Source organism: Lissotriton helveticus, chromosome 7 (genome assembly GCF_964261635.1).
Source record: "Lissotriton helveticus chromosome 7, aLisHel1.1, whole genome shotgun sequence".
Lineage (NCBI taxonomy): Eukaryota > Metazoa > Chordata > Amphibia > Caudata > Salamandridae > Lissotriton > Lissotriton helveticus.
This window is the reverse complement of record NC_136068.1, coordinates 632,203,404-632,219,611: the sequence shown is the minus strand read 5'-3', so window position 1 is coordinate 632,219,611 and position 16,208 is coordinate 632,203,404. Positions and strand designations below refer to the sequence as shown.

Sequence of the window (16,208 nt, the reverse complement as noted above, 5' to 3'; positions counted from 1 at the left end):
GCCTATTCTCTCATTTCCCTCTGTCACCACTTTCCCGCCCCCCAGAAACCCCTCCCTCTCCTGCCCCCCTCTTCCCGCATTTCAAATTCAAAAAAAATCGAATGCCTGTGAACCTCATTGGAAGGAAAAGTTTTGCAAGTTTACCCAAAGTTTTTACAAAACACGGAACGCAACAAAAAAATTCTGAATGCCACTGTATGTATGTGCAGCTTTTGATATCCGCGTACATTTCGAAGCTGTTCCTGGTGCTGTAAAGCACACCCTTTCCCTCTCACACAGCCCGGGCCCCACAGGCTTCCTCCGGCCCTCCCACGCCGGCAGCTCCCGGCGCTTCGGCAGAGGGAGGCAGACAGGCAGACAGACAGACAGACAGAGAGGGACCGCGGCGGGAAGGGCAGGCGCAGCTGCATCCGGACCGCTGGATCATCCCGGCAGCCCACCCTCATCCTGCGGGGAGTGGGGGCGGAGGAGGGAGGGGAAGAGCGCAGAGTACCAGGGCTCCCCCCGCTAGGCGCTGCAGGCACCATCAGAGCTCTGTCCTCCGCCGCCGGACACACAGCCCATGCCCAGGCCCCCGGAGATGGGCCAGTGAGGTAAGAGAGCGCCTCGCACCCTCGCCCGGGATTACTCCCCCAACCCCCCGATTCTCTTCCAGTCAGAGGAGCTGCCCGTCCATCCCCGGGTGCAGCGCTCCGCGAAGGATGACGAGGTTAATGAGGCGCTCACAGGTAGCTCTGGGCTTGGAGCCCAACATTTTCCATCTCCGGCTGAGTTTTGGGGTTCATGATCCAGAAACGGAGTCCTTCGTAGACTAGAGCTGGATTCCGTCGAGTTCTGTGGGAAATAATGCCTCAGGTCCCGCCAGCTGCCCGGATACAGGAAGACATGTCACCAGGCACGGGGTAAATGTCTGAATTCAGGGAGATAGCCGAGCCGATAGGTGAGATAACCCGTTCTACAACCAGTGGCATGTCTAGGTGCCAGTGGCAGGGCCGGACTGGAATCGCTTCATTCTACAAAACGTCCACATGGTCCCCATACGCACGTGCCTTCCACTCCTTCCTCCCTCTCCAAAAATGATTCCACTCCCTGGACTTAAGTGGTATCATCCGCCGGGGACTCTCGCGTTCACCCTCCTAGGTGCCTCAAAATGCCACTGAAAATGCGCAAAGAACCAAAATATTTGAGTTCAGATTTTCGTTCTGCAAATCATTGATACACACAGATGTTGCCCAGTTGTTTCATTCGGGATTTTGCTGGACTACAACTCCCAGAATGCACCGAATGGTTATATGAGAACTCAGCACTTGAGGTCACCAATGACATGGAATTAACTGTCAATCTCAGTTAGTTGTGCAGTTTGAGAATGATACTGCACTCAGTCCCTGGAAGCAGCACCATCATCTCTATGCATGAATGAATGTTGCCCTTATCTGCTTACCACGCGCCAAGTACTACGGGGCAGATTTTCAAGCCCCTTGCGCCTCTTTTACACCGCCGTTGCGTCACTTTTGTGACGCAGTGGCGGCGCAAATCCAGCGCCATGGTGCGGGGTACTTACAACGTGACACATCTGGGAGATGCTTTACTTTGTAAAGCCCTGCGCCACAAGAAGGCGTTCCAGCGCAGGGGGGGGGGGGTGGGGGCGTTCCGGTGCGGGAACGCCTCCTAAAAGTGGCTGACTGAAATCTACAAGATTTCACTCAGTCACTTTTAGGACCATGCTGCGTCAAAACCCTGCGCCTGCTTGAAGCAGGCGTAAGGATTGACGCAGCATGTTAGAGATAGGGCACCCCCGAGCCTTGGAGCTGCATCGTACTTGCGATGCAACTCCTGCAATGCGCCGCATTTCCGCAGGGGATGCGTCTGCCCATCTGAGCTCCACGGTGTACCGCATTGTGAAGGCGGCACATCAGTGGTGGCGCACGGGTAGGCAGATGCGTTGCAACTCTTATGGCGCATCTCTGCTGATTAGCAGAGATGCGCCAGAAGTCGTAAATCTGCCCTTACAAACTTAGCAGAGCACGCGCAGGGCTCGCAGCAGGGCCTGGCGAAGGCTGATGCGGCTGGGTCCACTTTCATAACTTTCTAGGACTGTCACCTGACGCCATGTTGGTAGGACGCCAGTCCTGGGTTTTCTTTTATTATGTTATTTACAGGGCGTGGTTAATACCTCACAACTTGTAATCATGCCCCAAGTGGACCTGTGTTCAAAATTCCAGGCATATTTTGTGCGCTTGGCTGTAACGCCAGGTGGACTGAGAGTGGCACACAGGATCGGGGGCCCCCCTTACTAGTCAGTTGGTTCGATGTAAATAAACAAATACTCCATACCGAAGAATGTAATAACTAGGTTGTCAAATGAAAGCTTGAGAATGGAATGCGCTTGTCCTGCAAATATTGGGGTGGGGATGTAATGATGTGTGTTATGTTTTTTGCCTCAACCATTTTATTGTGTTCCAGCACATTCCGTAGCTTGGCGCTGTTTCCTGCGGGTATTGGAATGCCACTGAACTTGACAGACCATTGTTTGAAACTGTAGGTCTTATGCTAGTGTTAAAGTAAAATGAGTCCTTCCATGGAGGTTCTGTGTGGTGTTTTATGTTAATGGCGGCGTGCGATGAATGACGTCTCTGCAGTGGTCCAAATGCATAAAAAAAAGTATGGGAACCGTGATGGAGGCGAGGTAAATGAGTGGAGGGGCATGGTCAAAGGCGTGCCTAAAAAAAGAAAAACTTTGTTACATTTTTTGGGCTTTCACCTTCAGGTAAATATATATATATATATATATATTAACGCACAGCTTAAATCAAAATTAAATGCAAGTTATGTTAATGAGTGGGAAAATGCACTATCGTACATTAGAACACTGGAATGTTGGGAGCTCCTTTGAAAACAATGGAGGGATTCTAATGGCCGCTGTTGCTGTGTACAAAAGGCCTCACTGATCCCAGGATTTCAATCTCCTCGGGCTCCGTGAGGCCTTTGAACATTCTGCCCTCTAGGGCTGGAGTTTTCTATTAGCCTGCGAGCCCTTCATAGCAGGCTCCTCCGGCCGTTAAAAGCCCGCTCCTTTGTTAAAGGCCCTCGCCTCCGGACGTTAACGCTGGAATGGGCCGGAATGGCCAGTAAAGCCTGCTATGGGGGGCTCTATTATGAAACCTTTCTTAGTTAATGCTCTGCAGAGGTTAGTGTCTGTAACCAGAGAGCCACAGAATTGAATCCTGGTTGGTGCTGTGGAGATGAATGATTTATGTATTTTTAGTGCTAAGAGGTCAGTCTGTGACAAAGCACTGTGAATAAGTAAGTAAGTATTTTTAAACTTGCAGTACACACACCTGCTACAAAAGGGGCAAAAAGGTTTAAGATAAAAAAAAACTGCTTTCAAGATATTTTTAGTAATACCCATACTATACGTAGTGCCATTTTTAGGTCTCGGCAACGAGAACTATTGTCGCCTAGTAAGCTAGCAAGGGACTACAGAGAGGTGGACGAGCCGACCAGGGTCTGTGAACGCGCACAAAGGCAGGCAGGCAGGCAGGCATGCGCCAGACACACACACAGACAGACAGACACACGCACGCACGCATGCATGCATGCACACACACACACACACACACACACACACACACACTCTCACACTCTCTCTCTCTCTGCCCCCCCCCCCCCACTCACCGGGCTCTTTCCCTCCGCATCGGGTCAGTCACGGCAGAAGGCAGACTTGTGTCTTCTCCGGCGATCTTCAGCTGATGTGCACGCCCACGCTGCGTCGTGCGCGCCCGTTGATCCTCAGCTTGTTTACAATAGCGATCGTTTCTTCCGCTAGCACTCCGTGGCATCTCAGACGCACAGCAGGTAGCATTAGCACCTCTTGTTTTAAAATGCGTTTGTTTATCTAGGACGGACACGTTTACTGGTTGCTTGTTATTTATTGTCTTCTTTCCTCTGCTTTCCCCTCCCACCCCCTGCATGCGTTGCTTCTTCCCTTCCCACCCAGTGTGTATTGCTTCTTCCTAACCCCCAACCCCCCACGGTCGGTGTTGCTTCTTTCCCTCCTACCCCCATTCAGGGTTGCTACTTCACCAGTCACCCCAGAAAGTGTTCCCTATTCTCCTATTGCACATACGACATGCTTTCCTACAAGGACACCTGCTTTTCCACTCCCTGCTCCTCATCTCTGGCCCGCCCCGGGCGTCGTGCTTTAGGTTTTCGCACTGCGCCAGCTTTCATATTAACACTGGCGCCATGCTTAATATTTTGACAGGAGCCCGCTTTTATGTTTTTTTTTTTGGTATTCATTAGCATTTTTTTACAGTAGTACAGCACGCTACACGTAATCTTCAACAAGGGCAGCCACGCAGCCCGCCTAGCTCTATTTCAACATCTGCCGCTCCTAATCAGCAACAATGGTGGCTGCACCTTCTACATCTTTTTCGTGTTTATCCAGTTGGTTCCTTTGTGAGATCTACACAACTATGTGCCTTTCCATTCAGTGGTCTGGAGTGCAGGTTTGCACGTATGTCGCAGTTTATTCAGATTCCTAACATACCGCGGTTTTGCACCAGCACTGGTGTGTTTCGGGCGGCCTTCAAACTGATTTATGTTCTGCATCTCTTCCCCACCAAAGCAGTGTCCAGTCCGAGTGCGCTCTTCGAGGACTTGTCGTTTCACTAGTTCTAGGAGCAGCTCGTGTGAGCACCAGTGTTTACAGGCGCACAGGCTGTTCATATTACTTATCGTCCCTGAGATATTTATTACCTATCTCGACTCTAGGGCAGTCACAAATTCTGACACTGCTTCCTACCAAGGACCTTTTATGGCCACATAAGAACCATTGTTTTTCTAAAACATTAGTCAACCCCAGGTTCACTTATTAGAGTCCCCTTGTTTTCCTTACTACATTGTTCTCACACGGCACGCCGCACTCTATTTCAACATCTTACAATGCTTTTTAGGTCTCGGCAACGAGAACTATTGTCGCCATGTAAGCTCGCAAGGGAGTACAGAGCGGTGCACGAGCCGACCAGGGTCTGTGGACGCGCACACACAAAGGCAGGCAGGCACACACCAGACAGACACAGACAGACACACGCACGCACACACACACGCACACACACACACACACAGCCTCCCTCTCTGCCCACTCCCTCTCTGCCGCCCCCCCCCCTTCTACCCCCACTCACCGGGCTCTTTCCCTCTGCAGGGGGTCAGTCACGGCAGCAGGCAGGCTCGGTGTCTTCTCCGGCGATCTTCAGCTGATGTGCACGCTCACGCTGCGTCTCCTGCGCGCCCACCACGCTGTTTCGCGCCCGTTGATCTGCGTCTCCTGCGCGCCCACCACGCTGTTTCGCGCCCGTTGATCCTCAGCTTGTGATTACTACTCCTTCTAACCCGGATTCTAAATTACTATTTCTTGGTTCTCTAACTCCACTCTGTTGATTCGTAACAAACTGATATTCAGCACATTTCACAGTCTCGCTTTTGCTTCTCATAAATACAATAAGATTATTTTAAGCAATGTCTACCCTTCTTTTGGTTCTGTGCCTATTATGCTTCGGACTATAGAGTTTTAGAAAGTGTGGTGGAAGATTCCGTGATATCAGCGGTGTGCACAGCGCAGAGTGAGTGTGCAGAGTGCAGAGTAGTGAGTGCAGAGTAGTGAGTGCAGAGTAGTGAGTGCAGAGTGAGTGTGCAGAGTGAGTGTGCAGAGTGAGTGTGCAGAGTGAGTGTGCAGAGTGAGTGTGCAGAGTGAGTGTGCAGAGTGAGTGTGCAGAGAGAGTGTGCAGAGAGAGTGTGCAGAGAAGTGAGTGCAGAGTGAGTGTGTAGATGAGTGAGTGTGCAGATGAGTGAGTGTGCAGATGAGTGAGTGTGCAGATGAGTGAGTGTGCAGAGTAGTGAGTGCAGAGTAGTGAGTGCAGAGTAGTGAGTGCAGAGTAGTGAGTGCAGAGTAGTGAGTGCAGAGTAGTGAGTAGTGAGTGCAGAGTAGTGAGTGCAGAGTAGTGAGTAGTGAGTGCAGAGTAGTGAGTGCAGAGTAGTGAGTAGTGAGTGCAGAGTAGTGAGTAGTGAGTGCAGAGTAGTGAGTGCAGAGTAGTGAGTAGTGAGTGCAGAGTAGTGAGTAGTGAGTGCAGAGTAGTGAGTGCAGAGTAGTGAGTGCAGAGTAGTGAGTAGTGAGTGCAGAGTAGTGAGTGCAGAGTAGTGAGTAGTGAGTGCAGAGTAGTGAGTAGTGAGTGCAGAGTAGTGAGTAGTGAGTGCAGAGTAGTGAGTGCAGAGTAGTGAGTGCAGAGTAGTGAGTGCAGAGTAGTGAGTGCAGAGTAGTGAGAAGTGAGTGCAGAGTAGTGAGTGCAGAGTAGTGAGTGCAGAGTAGTGAGTGCAGAGTGCAGAGTGCAGAGTAGTGAGTGCAGAGTAGTGAGTGCAGAGTAGTGAGTGCAGAGTGCAGAGTAGTGAGTGCAGAGTGCAGAGTAGTGAGTGCAGAGTGCAGTGCAGGTATGTGCAGTGCAGTGCAGGTGAGTGCAGGTGAGTGCAGTGCAGTGCAGTGCAGAGTGCAGTGCAGGTATGTGCAGTGCAGTGCAGGTGAGTGCAGGTGAGTGCAGTGCAGTGCAGAGTGCAGTGCAGGTATGTGCAGTGCAGTGCAGGTGAGTGCAGGTGAGTGCAGTGCAGTGCAGTGCAGGTGAGTGCAGTACAGGTGAGTGCAGTGCAGGTGAGTGCAGTGCAGGTGAGTGCAGTGCAGGTGAGTGCAGTGCAGTGCAGGTGAGTGCAGTGCAGTGCAGTGCAGGTGAGTGCAGTGCAGTGCAATGCAGGTGAGTGCAGTGCAGTGCAGGTGAGTGCAGTGCAGTGCAGGTGAGTGCAGTGCAGTGCAGGTGAGTGCAGTGCAGTGCAGGTGAGTGCAGTGCGGTGCAGTGCAGTGCAGGTGAGTGCAGTGCAGGTGAGTGCAGTGCAGGTGAGTGCAGTGCAGGTGAGTGCAGTGCAGGTGAGTGCAGTGCAGTGCACGTGAGTGCAGTGCAGTGCAGGTGAGTGCAGTGCAGTGCAGGTGAGTGCAGTGCAGGTGAGTGCAGTGCAGTGCAGGTGAGTGCAGTGCAGTGCAGGTGAGTGCAGTGCAGGTGAGTGCAGTGCAGGTGAGTGCAGTGCAGGTGAGTGCAGTGCAGTGCAGGTGAGTGCAGTGCAGGTGAGTGCAGTGCAGGTGAGTGCAGTGCAGTGGAGTGCAGTGCAGTGGAGTGCAGTGCAGTGGAGTGCAGTGGAGTGCAGTGCAGTGGAGTGCAGTGGAGTGCAGTGTTGGTAGGACGCCAGTCCTGGGTTTTCTTTTATTATGTTATTTACAGGGCGTGGTTAATACCTCACAACTTGTAATCATGCCCCAAGTGGACCTGTGTTCAAAATTCCAGGCATATTTTGTGCGCTTGGCTGTAACGCCAGGTGGACTGAGAGTGGCACACAGGATCGGGGGCCCCCCTTACTAGTCAGTTGGTTCGATGTAAATAAACAAATACTCCATACCGAAGAATGTAATAACTAGGTTGTCAAATGAAAGCTTGAGAATGGAATGCGCTTGTCCTGCAAATATTGGGGTGGGGATGTAATGATGTGTGTTATGTTTTTTGCCTCAACCATTTTATTGTGTTCCAGCACATTCCGTAGCTTGGCGCTGTTTCCTGCGGGTATTGGAATGCCACTGAACTTGACAGACCATTGTTTGAAACTGTAGGTCTTATGCTAGTGTTAAAGTAAAATGAGTCCTTCCATGGAGGTTCTGTGTGGTGTTTTATGTTAATGGCGGCGTGCGATGAATGACGTCTCTGCAGTGGTCCAAATGCATAAAAAAAAGTATGGGAACCGTGATGGAGGCGAGGTAAATGAGTGGAGGGGCATGGTCAAAGGCGTGCCTAAAAAAAGAAAAACTTTGTTACATTTTTTGGGCTTTCACCTTCAGGTAAATATATATATATATATATATATATATATATATATATATATATATATATATATATATATATATATATATATATATATATATATATATATATTAACGCACAGCTTAAATCAAAATTAAATGCAAGTTATGTTAATGAGTGGGAAAATGCACTATCGTACATTAGAACACTGGAATGTTGGGAGCTCCTTTGAAAACAATGGAGGGATTCTAATGGCCGCTGTTGCTGTGTACAAAAGGCCTCACTGATCCCAGGATTTCAATCTCCTCGGGCTCCGTGAGGCCTTTGAACATTCTGCCCTCTAGGGCTGGAGTTTTCTATTAGCCTGCGAGCCCTTCATAGCAGGCTCCTCCGGCCGTTAAAAGCCCGCTCCTTTGTTAAAGGCCCTCGCCTCCGGACGTTAACGCTGGAATGGGCCGTAATGGCCAGTAAAGCCTGCTATGGGGGGCTCTATTATGAAACCTTTCTTAGTTAATGCTCTGCAGAGGTTAGTGTCTGTAACCAGAGAGCCACAGAATTGAATCCTGGTTGGTGCTGTGGAGATGAATGATTTATGTATTTTTAGTGCTAAGAGGTCAGTCTGTGACAAAGCACTGTGAATAAGTAAGTAAGTATTTTTAAACTTGCAGTACACACACCTGCTACAAAAGGGGCAAAAAGGTTTAAGATAAAAAAAAACTGCTTTCAAGATATTTTTAGTAATACCCATACTATACGTAGTGCCATTTTTAGGTCTCGGCAACGAGAACTATTGTCGCCTAGTAAGCTAGCAAGGGACTACAGAGAGGTGGACGAGCCGACCAGGGTCTGTGAACGCGCACAAAGGCAGGCAGGCAGGCAGGCATGCGCCAGACACACACACAGACAGACAGACACACGCACGCACGCATGCATGCATGCACACACACACACACACACACACACACACACTCTCACACTCTCTCTCTCTCTGCCCCCCCCCCCACTCACCGGGCTCTTTCCCTCCGCATCGGGTCAGTCACGGCAGAAGGCAGACTTGTGTCTTCTCCGGCGATCTTCAGCTGATGTGCACGCCCACGCTGCGTCGTGCGCGCCCGTTGATACTCAGCTTGTTTACAATAGCGATCGTTTCTTCCGCTAGCACTCCGTGGCATCTCAGACGCACAGCAGGTAGCATTAGCACCTCTTGTTTTAAAATGCGTTTGTTTATCTAGGACGGACACGTTTACTGGTTGCTTGTTATTTATTGTCTTCTTTCCTCTGCTTTCCCCTCCCACCCCCTGCATGCGTTGCTTCTTCCCTTCCCACCCAGTGTGTATTGCTTCTTCCTAACCCCCAACCCCCCACGGTCGGTGTTGCTTCTTTCCCTCCTACCCCCATTCAGGGTTGCTACTTCACCAGTCACCCCAGAAAGTGTTCCCTATTCTCCTATTGCACATACGACATGCTTTCCTACAAGGACACCTGCTTTTCCACTCCCTGCTCCTCATCTCTGGCCCGCCCCGGGCGTCGTGCTTTAGGTTTTCGCACTGCGCCAGCTTTCATATTAACAACACTGGCGCCATGCTTAATATTTTGACAGGAGCCCGCTTTTATGGTTTTTTTTTTTGGTATTCATTAGCATTTTTTTACAGTAGTACAGCACGCTACACGTAATCTTCAACAAGGGCAGCCACGCAGCCCGCCTAGCTCTATTTCAACATCTGCCGCTCCTAATCAGCAACAATGGTGGCTGCACCTTCTACATCTTTTTCGTGTTTATCCAGTTGGTTCCTTTGTGAGATCTACACAACTATGTGCCTTTCCATTCAGTGGTCTGGAGTGCAGGTTTGCACGTATGTCGCAGTTTATTCAGATTCCTAACATACCGCGGTTTTGCACCAGCACTGGTGTGTTTCGGGCGGCCTTCAAACTGATTTATGTTCTGCATCTCTTCCCCACCAAAGCAGTGTCCAGTCCGAGTGCGCTCTTCGAGGACTTGTCGTTTCACTAGTTCTAGGAGCAGCTCGTGTGAGCACCAGTGTTTACAGGCGCACAGGCTGTTCATATTACTTATCGTCCCTGAGATATTTATTACCTATCTCGACTCTAGGGCAGTCACAAATTCTGACACTGCTTCCTACCAAGGACCTTTTATGGCCACATAAGAACCATTGTTTTTCTAAAACATTAGTCAACCCCAGGTTCACTTATTAGAGTCCCCTTGTTTTCCTTACTACATTGTTCTCACACGGCACGCCGCACTCTATTTCAACATCTTACAATGCTTTTTAGGTCTCGGCAACGAGAACTATTGTCGCCATGTAAGCTCGCAAGGGAGTACAGAGCGGTGCACGAGCCGACCAGGGTCTGTGGACGCGCACACACAAAGGCAGGCAGGCACACACCAGACAGACACAGACAGACACACGCACGCACACACACACGCACACACACACACACACAGCCTCCCTCTCTGCCCACTCCCTCTCTGCCGCCCCCCCCCCTTCTACCCCCACTCACCGGGCTCTTTCCCTCTGCAGGGGGTCAGTCACGGCAGCAGGCAGGCTCGGTGTCTTCTCCGGCGATCTTCAGCTGATGTGCACGCTCACGCTGCGTCTCCTGCGCGCCCACCACGCTGTTTCGCGCCCGTTGATCTGCGTCTCCTGCGCGCCCACCACGCTGTTTCGCGCCCGTTGATCCTCAGCTTGTGATTACTACTCCTTCTAACCCGGATTCTAAATTACTATTTCTTGGTTCTCTAACTCCACTCTGTTGATTCGTAACAAACTGATATTCAGCACATTTCACAGTCTCGCTTTTGCTTCTCATAAATACAATAAGATTATTTTAAGCAATGTCTACCCTTCTTTTGGTTCTGTGCCTATTATGCTTCGGACTATAGAGTTTTAGAAAGTGTGGTGGAAGATTCCGTGATATCAGCGGTGTGCACAGTGCAGAGTGAGTGTGCAGAGTGCAGAGTAGTGAGTGCAGAGTAGTGAGTGCAGAGTGAGTGTGCAGAGTGAGTGTGCAGAGTGAGTGTGCAGAGTGAGTGTGCAGAGTGAGTGTGCAGAGTGAGTGTGCAGAGTGAGTGTGCAGAGAGAGTGTGCAGAGAGAGTGTGCAGAGAGAGTGTGCAGAGAAGTGAGTGCAGAGTGAGTGTGTAGATGAGTGAGTGTGCAGATGAGTGAGTGTGCAGATGAGTGAGTGTGCAGAGTAGTGAGTGCAGAGTAGTGAGTGCAGAGTAGTGAGTGCAGAGTAGTGAGTGCAGAGTAGTGAGTGCAGAGTAGTGAGTAGTGAGTGCAGAGTAGTGAGTGCAGAGTAGTGAGTAGTGAGTGCAGAGTAGTGAGTGCAGAGTAGTGAGTAGTGAGTGCAGAGTAGTGAGTAGTGAGTGCAGAGTAGTGAGTGCAGAGTAGTGAGTAGTGAGTGCAGAGTAGTGAGTAGTGAGTGCAGAGTAGTGAGTGCAGAGTAGTGAGTGCAGAGTAGTGAGTAGTGAGTGCAGAGTAGTGAGTGCAGAGTAGTGAGTAGTGAGTGCAGAGTAGTGAGTAGTGAGTGCAGAGTAGTGAGTAGTGAGTGCAGAGTAGTGAGTGCAGAGTAGTGAGTGCAGAGTAGTGAGTGCAGAGTAGTGAGTGCAGAGTAGTGAGAAGTGAGTGCAGAGTAGTGAGTGCAGAGTAGTGAGTGCAGAGTAGTGAGTGCAGAGTGCAGAGTAGTGAGTGCAGAGTAGTGAGTGCAGAGTAGTGAGTGCAGAGTGCAGAGTAGTGAGTGCAGAGTGCAGAGTAGTGAGTGCAGAGTGCAGTGCAGTGCAGGTGAGTGCAGGTGAGTGCAGTGCAGTGCAGTGCAGAGTGCAGTGCAGGTATGTGCAGTGCAGTGCAGGTGAGTGCAGGTGAGTGCAGTGCAGTGCAGAGTGCAGTGCAGGTATGTGCAGTGCAGTGCAGGTGAGTGCAGGTGAGTGCAGTGCAGTGCAGTGCAGGTGAGTGCAGTGCAGGTGAGTGCAGTACAGGTGAGTGCAGTGCAGGTGAGTGCAGTGCAGGTGAGTGCAGTGCAGGTGAGTGCAGTGCAGTGCAGGTGAGTGCAGTGCAGTGCAGTGCAGGTGAGTGCAGTGCAATGCAGAGTGCAGTGCAGTGCAGGTGAGTGCAGTGCAGGTGAGTGCAGTGCAGTGCAGGTGAGTGCAGTGCAGTGCAGGTGAGTGCAGTGCAGGTGAGTGCAGTGCAGGTGAGTGCAGTGCAGGTGAGTGCAGTGCAGTGCAGGTGAGTGCAGTGCAGTGCAGGTGAGTGCAGTGCAGGTGAGTGCAGTGGAGTGCAGTGCAGTGGAGTGCAGTGCAGTGGAGTGCAGTGCAGTGGAGTGCAGTGCAGTGGAGTGCAGTGGAGTGCAGTGCAGGTGAGTGCAGTGCACACTGCACTGGAGTGCAGTGCAGTGCAGGTGAGTGCAGTGCCGTGCAGGTGAGTGCAGTGCAGTGCAGTGCAGGTGAGTGCAGTGCAGGTGAGTGCAGTGCGTGCAGTGCAGGTGAGTGCAGTGCGTGCAGTGCAGGTGAGTGCAGTGCAGTGCAGGTGAGTGCAGTGCAGGTGAGTGCAGTGCAGGTGAGTGCAGTGCAGTGCAGGTGAGTGCAGTGCAGGTGAGTGCAGTGCAGTGGAGTGCAGTGCAGTGGAGTGCAGTGCAGTGCAGTGGAGTGCAGTGCAGGCGAGTGCAGTGCAGGCGAGTGCAGTGCAGGCGAGTGCAGTGCAGGCGAGTGCAGTGCAGGTGAGTGCAGTGCAGGTGAGTGCAGTGCAGGTGAGTGCAGGTGAGTGCAGTGCAGTGTAGGTGAGTGCAGTGCAGGTGAGTGCAGTGCAGGTGAGTGCAGGTGAGTGCAGTGCAGGTGAGTGCAGTGCAGTGCAGGTGAGTGCAGTGCAGGTGAGTGCAGTGCAGGTGAGTGCAGTGCAGGTGAGTGCAGTGCAGGTGAGTGCAGTGTGTGCAGTGCAGATGAGTGCAGTGCAGGTGAGTGCAGTGCAGTGCAGGTGAGTGGAGTGCAGGTGAGTGGAGTGCAGGTGAGTGGAGTGCAGGTGAGTGCAGTGCAGTGGAGTGCAGGTGAGTGCAGTGCAGGTGAGTGCAGTGGCATGCAGGTGAGTGCAGTGCAGGTGAGTGCAGTGCAGTGGCGTGCAGGTGAGTGCAGTGCAGGTGAGTGCAGTGCAGGTGAGTGCCTTGCAGGTGAGTGCAGTGCAGTGCAGGTGAGTGCAGTGCAGGTGAGTGCAGTGCAGGTGAGTGCAGTGCAGTGCAGGTGAGTGCAGTGCAGGTGAGTGTAGTGCAGTGCAGGTGAGTGCAGTGCAGGTGAGTGCAGGTGAGTGTAGTGCAGTGCAGGTGAGTGCAGTGCAGTGCAGGTGAGTGCAGTGCAGGTGAGTGCAGTGCAGGTGAGTGCAGTGCAGGTGAGTGCAGTGCAGGTGAGTGCAGTGCAGTGCAGGTGAGTGCAGTGCAGGTGAGTGCAGGTGAGTGCAGTGCAGTGCAGTGCAGGTGAGTGCAGGTGAGTGCAGTACAGGTGAGTGCAGTGCAGGTGAGTGCAGTGTAGGTGAGTGCAGTGCAGGTGAGTGCAGTTGAGTGCAGTGCAGTGCAGGTGAGTGCAGTGCAGGTGAGTGCAGTGCAGGTGAGTGCAGTGCAGGTGAGTGCAGTGCAGTGCAGGTGAGTGCAGTGCAGGGCAGGTGAGTGCAGTGCAGGTGAGTGCAGGTGAGTGCAGTGCAGTGCAGGTGAGTGCAGTGCAGGTGAGTGCAGTGCAGTGCAGGTGAGTGCAGTGCAGTGCAGGTGAGTGCAGTGCAGGTGAGTGCAGTGCAGGTGAGTGCAGTTGAGTGCAGTGCAGTGCAGGTGAGTGCAGTGCAGGTGAGTGCAGTGCAGTGCAGGTGAGTGCAGTTGAGTGCAGAGTGGTGTGTATTGACAATGTAAATGACAATGCCATTTATTTATGATTTAAAGAAAAAAAAAGAAATGTCATGAGCAATGCCAATAGCTCTACCTTTAATGATGCCGAGACCATTGCATTGTAAATGCTTGTTTTATAACTGTCTTTTAAAAGCACACACTTTGCAGCTCCCTTATAATAGGTCTCAAAAATAATAAATCGGTGTCATCAGGAAGCTTCAAGGATTCTATCAATTACCCTCTAACCATTCATAACACTAATCTTCCAGCACTCACCGGCTGCCTCCTCAGGGTGCTCGGCAGTCATTGACGCACAATTATGTCCCCAGAGTATATTCCCATTATTTCCAACATGGCTACGCTCCCAGGAGCCGACCTCCCCTGGCAGCTCAATAATGCCTTAGAAGAAAGAGGGTAACCTTGTAGTTATAATATAACGTGTATTTTGCATGTTCATCCCTTGGGGCATCTTGGCACTGAGCAGATCTTTATTGTTACCCAACTCACTGGTACTCATTTTATCAACCTCTGAGAAGAAAGGCTGAGTGGACCATCCGGGATTTGAACATGTGATCATAAGGTCAAACACGGATTATTGAAAGGGATGCTTTACTTCAATGAGCCAAGAGGCCCCGTTATCAGGTGATTCAGTTCCAAAGGACATAGATTCTAGTCCTGGGTTTTAATTTTTAAAAAAGTGGATTCTGCGATTCATAGTATTAGTTTGCTTTACATGAACCAAGTTGTCTGAGAAACCTGAAACCACTGATTTAACCTTAGAAAGCCCAGGGCTAGAAAGCGGGTGTCTCACATTACTCAGCAGGCAGCTGGTAACTAAAGTTTAACCTCAAATGCATGTGGTAATTAAAATAGACACACAAATGATTTGCATAGCTTTTGACCTGTAGGGCACTTTCTGTTTTTCTTGTCACTTTCGTAGCTTCTTCGCTCTTGATCCATTTGAATTCATGCTCAAATGAACATGTCTGTGACTCTAAAATGTTAGGGCTGGGACAGAATCCGTCAGATATTAGGCAAATAGGCAGGGCTTAATTTGAGCCGGTGGTTTCCGGTGCTCGGCACCGGCACTCAATTGTCTACACCGGAGCTTGACAGTCTTCCACAGGGTGGCGCTGCCTGGCTAATTTAGCGATTAGCACAATAACTGTTAATTATTATTTCAATAGACATTAAAAATAACTATTACATGCTGCCCAAGCCACTCTTATAGTTTTGGGGGCCTTAAATAGTCCGAGCTGTCACACTGGTAAGAGTGTGATGGTTAGTAGTTGTGTTGTAACTATCATTGGCAGCATGGCAGGGGCAATGTGTGGTGCAAGCTGCAGTGCCCTCAGACGAGTGCCCTGGCACTTATTTTTAGTGTGCAAATTAAGCACTGCAATTAGGTGACTTGCTCTTCCTGTCCCTGCCAGATTCTTAAATACCTGGCATTTCACTGGTCAAGGTGGGAGCTGTAGCTGGCAAATGGCCCCATTCCTGGCATTGCAGTCAACAGCACTTTGAACACATGCATTTTTTAAACCTGTATTTACAAAAATGCTGATCTAACTGAAACTAGCACAGGTAGCATAACAGGCATTTGTAGAGCAGACATTCACAATGCAGGAGATCTCCTGGTGCCAGTGATCGATAAGGGACGGTTGTTACCAAACTCAATGATTTTATCAACCTTGAAAAATTGAACGCCCAAGTGGGCCTGTTGGGATTTGTGTCTATGACCATGAGGGTCAAACACGCGTAATCCTGCCAAGTTACAGCGATCTGTATGTGACTAGCTGCTCCAGTCTAGGTTCTTTATTTACATTATGGCATGTGTACTCTTGGTTTTTCCATTATAAAACTGGGACTCCAAGTCTCAGAAACGAAATACCTGAATTGGAGCAGCTAGTGCAAGGCCCTGGGAAGCTTGGCAGCTTAGCGCAGGTGGACTAGTCCGCTTGAGTTGCCAGAGTCAAAATGGGGAACTGCAGCAGCTCAGCCTAGAGGCTGCACCCAGCTACCAGATTAGATGTATTTTTAGTGAAAGCAAATACAACGTTCTTGCTGTCTCTCTTCAAATTGTTCAGAGAACTCCATGCTTTTAATGGTAACGTCACTATGACTAGCATTTCATGGCATGTGTCCTTCTCATAACTTTAAAGGTTTGAGAGCTATGCTCTAAGGAGGGCATTGCAGTAAATTCTTGGGTTGCTCATAGCTGCCAAGTTTCCGGGGCCCATGGGTGACTAGTTAGACCAGTCCTGTTTTTTTCCCCCTAAAATTCTGGGGCTTGTAGTCTATTTAATCCAGTGTAAAACCACCAGGACTATCAGCTGCAAAATTCTGAAAAGAAAGACTGTATTGACTAGTCCAGGCTCCTCCAATGAGTAGCTTGTGTGAAACTGGTAGCTCTGTAGCTGGCTGTAAGTAGCTTGCCTGTGTGCAAC

At 50.5% G+C, this 16,208-nt stretch overlaps 1 protein-coding gene across 2 annotated transcripts in view; it reads left to right on the top strand.

The window, feature by feature from the left end:
- The first annotated feature begins 225 nt into the window (after positions 1–225).
- The window catches only part of LOC144768867 (uncharacterized), a 209,452-nt gene continuing 193,469 nt past the window's right edge, over positions 226–16,208 (top strand). Inside the window, exon 1 of one of the 2 annotated variants that reach the window (XR_013598647.1) lies at positions 226–593. The gene's annotated coding sequence lies outside the window, so the exon portion shown is untranslated. The remainder of the gene's footprint in view (positions 594–16,208) is intronic. The other variant, XM_078652875.1, reaches the window with a different exon arrangement.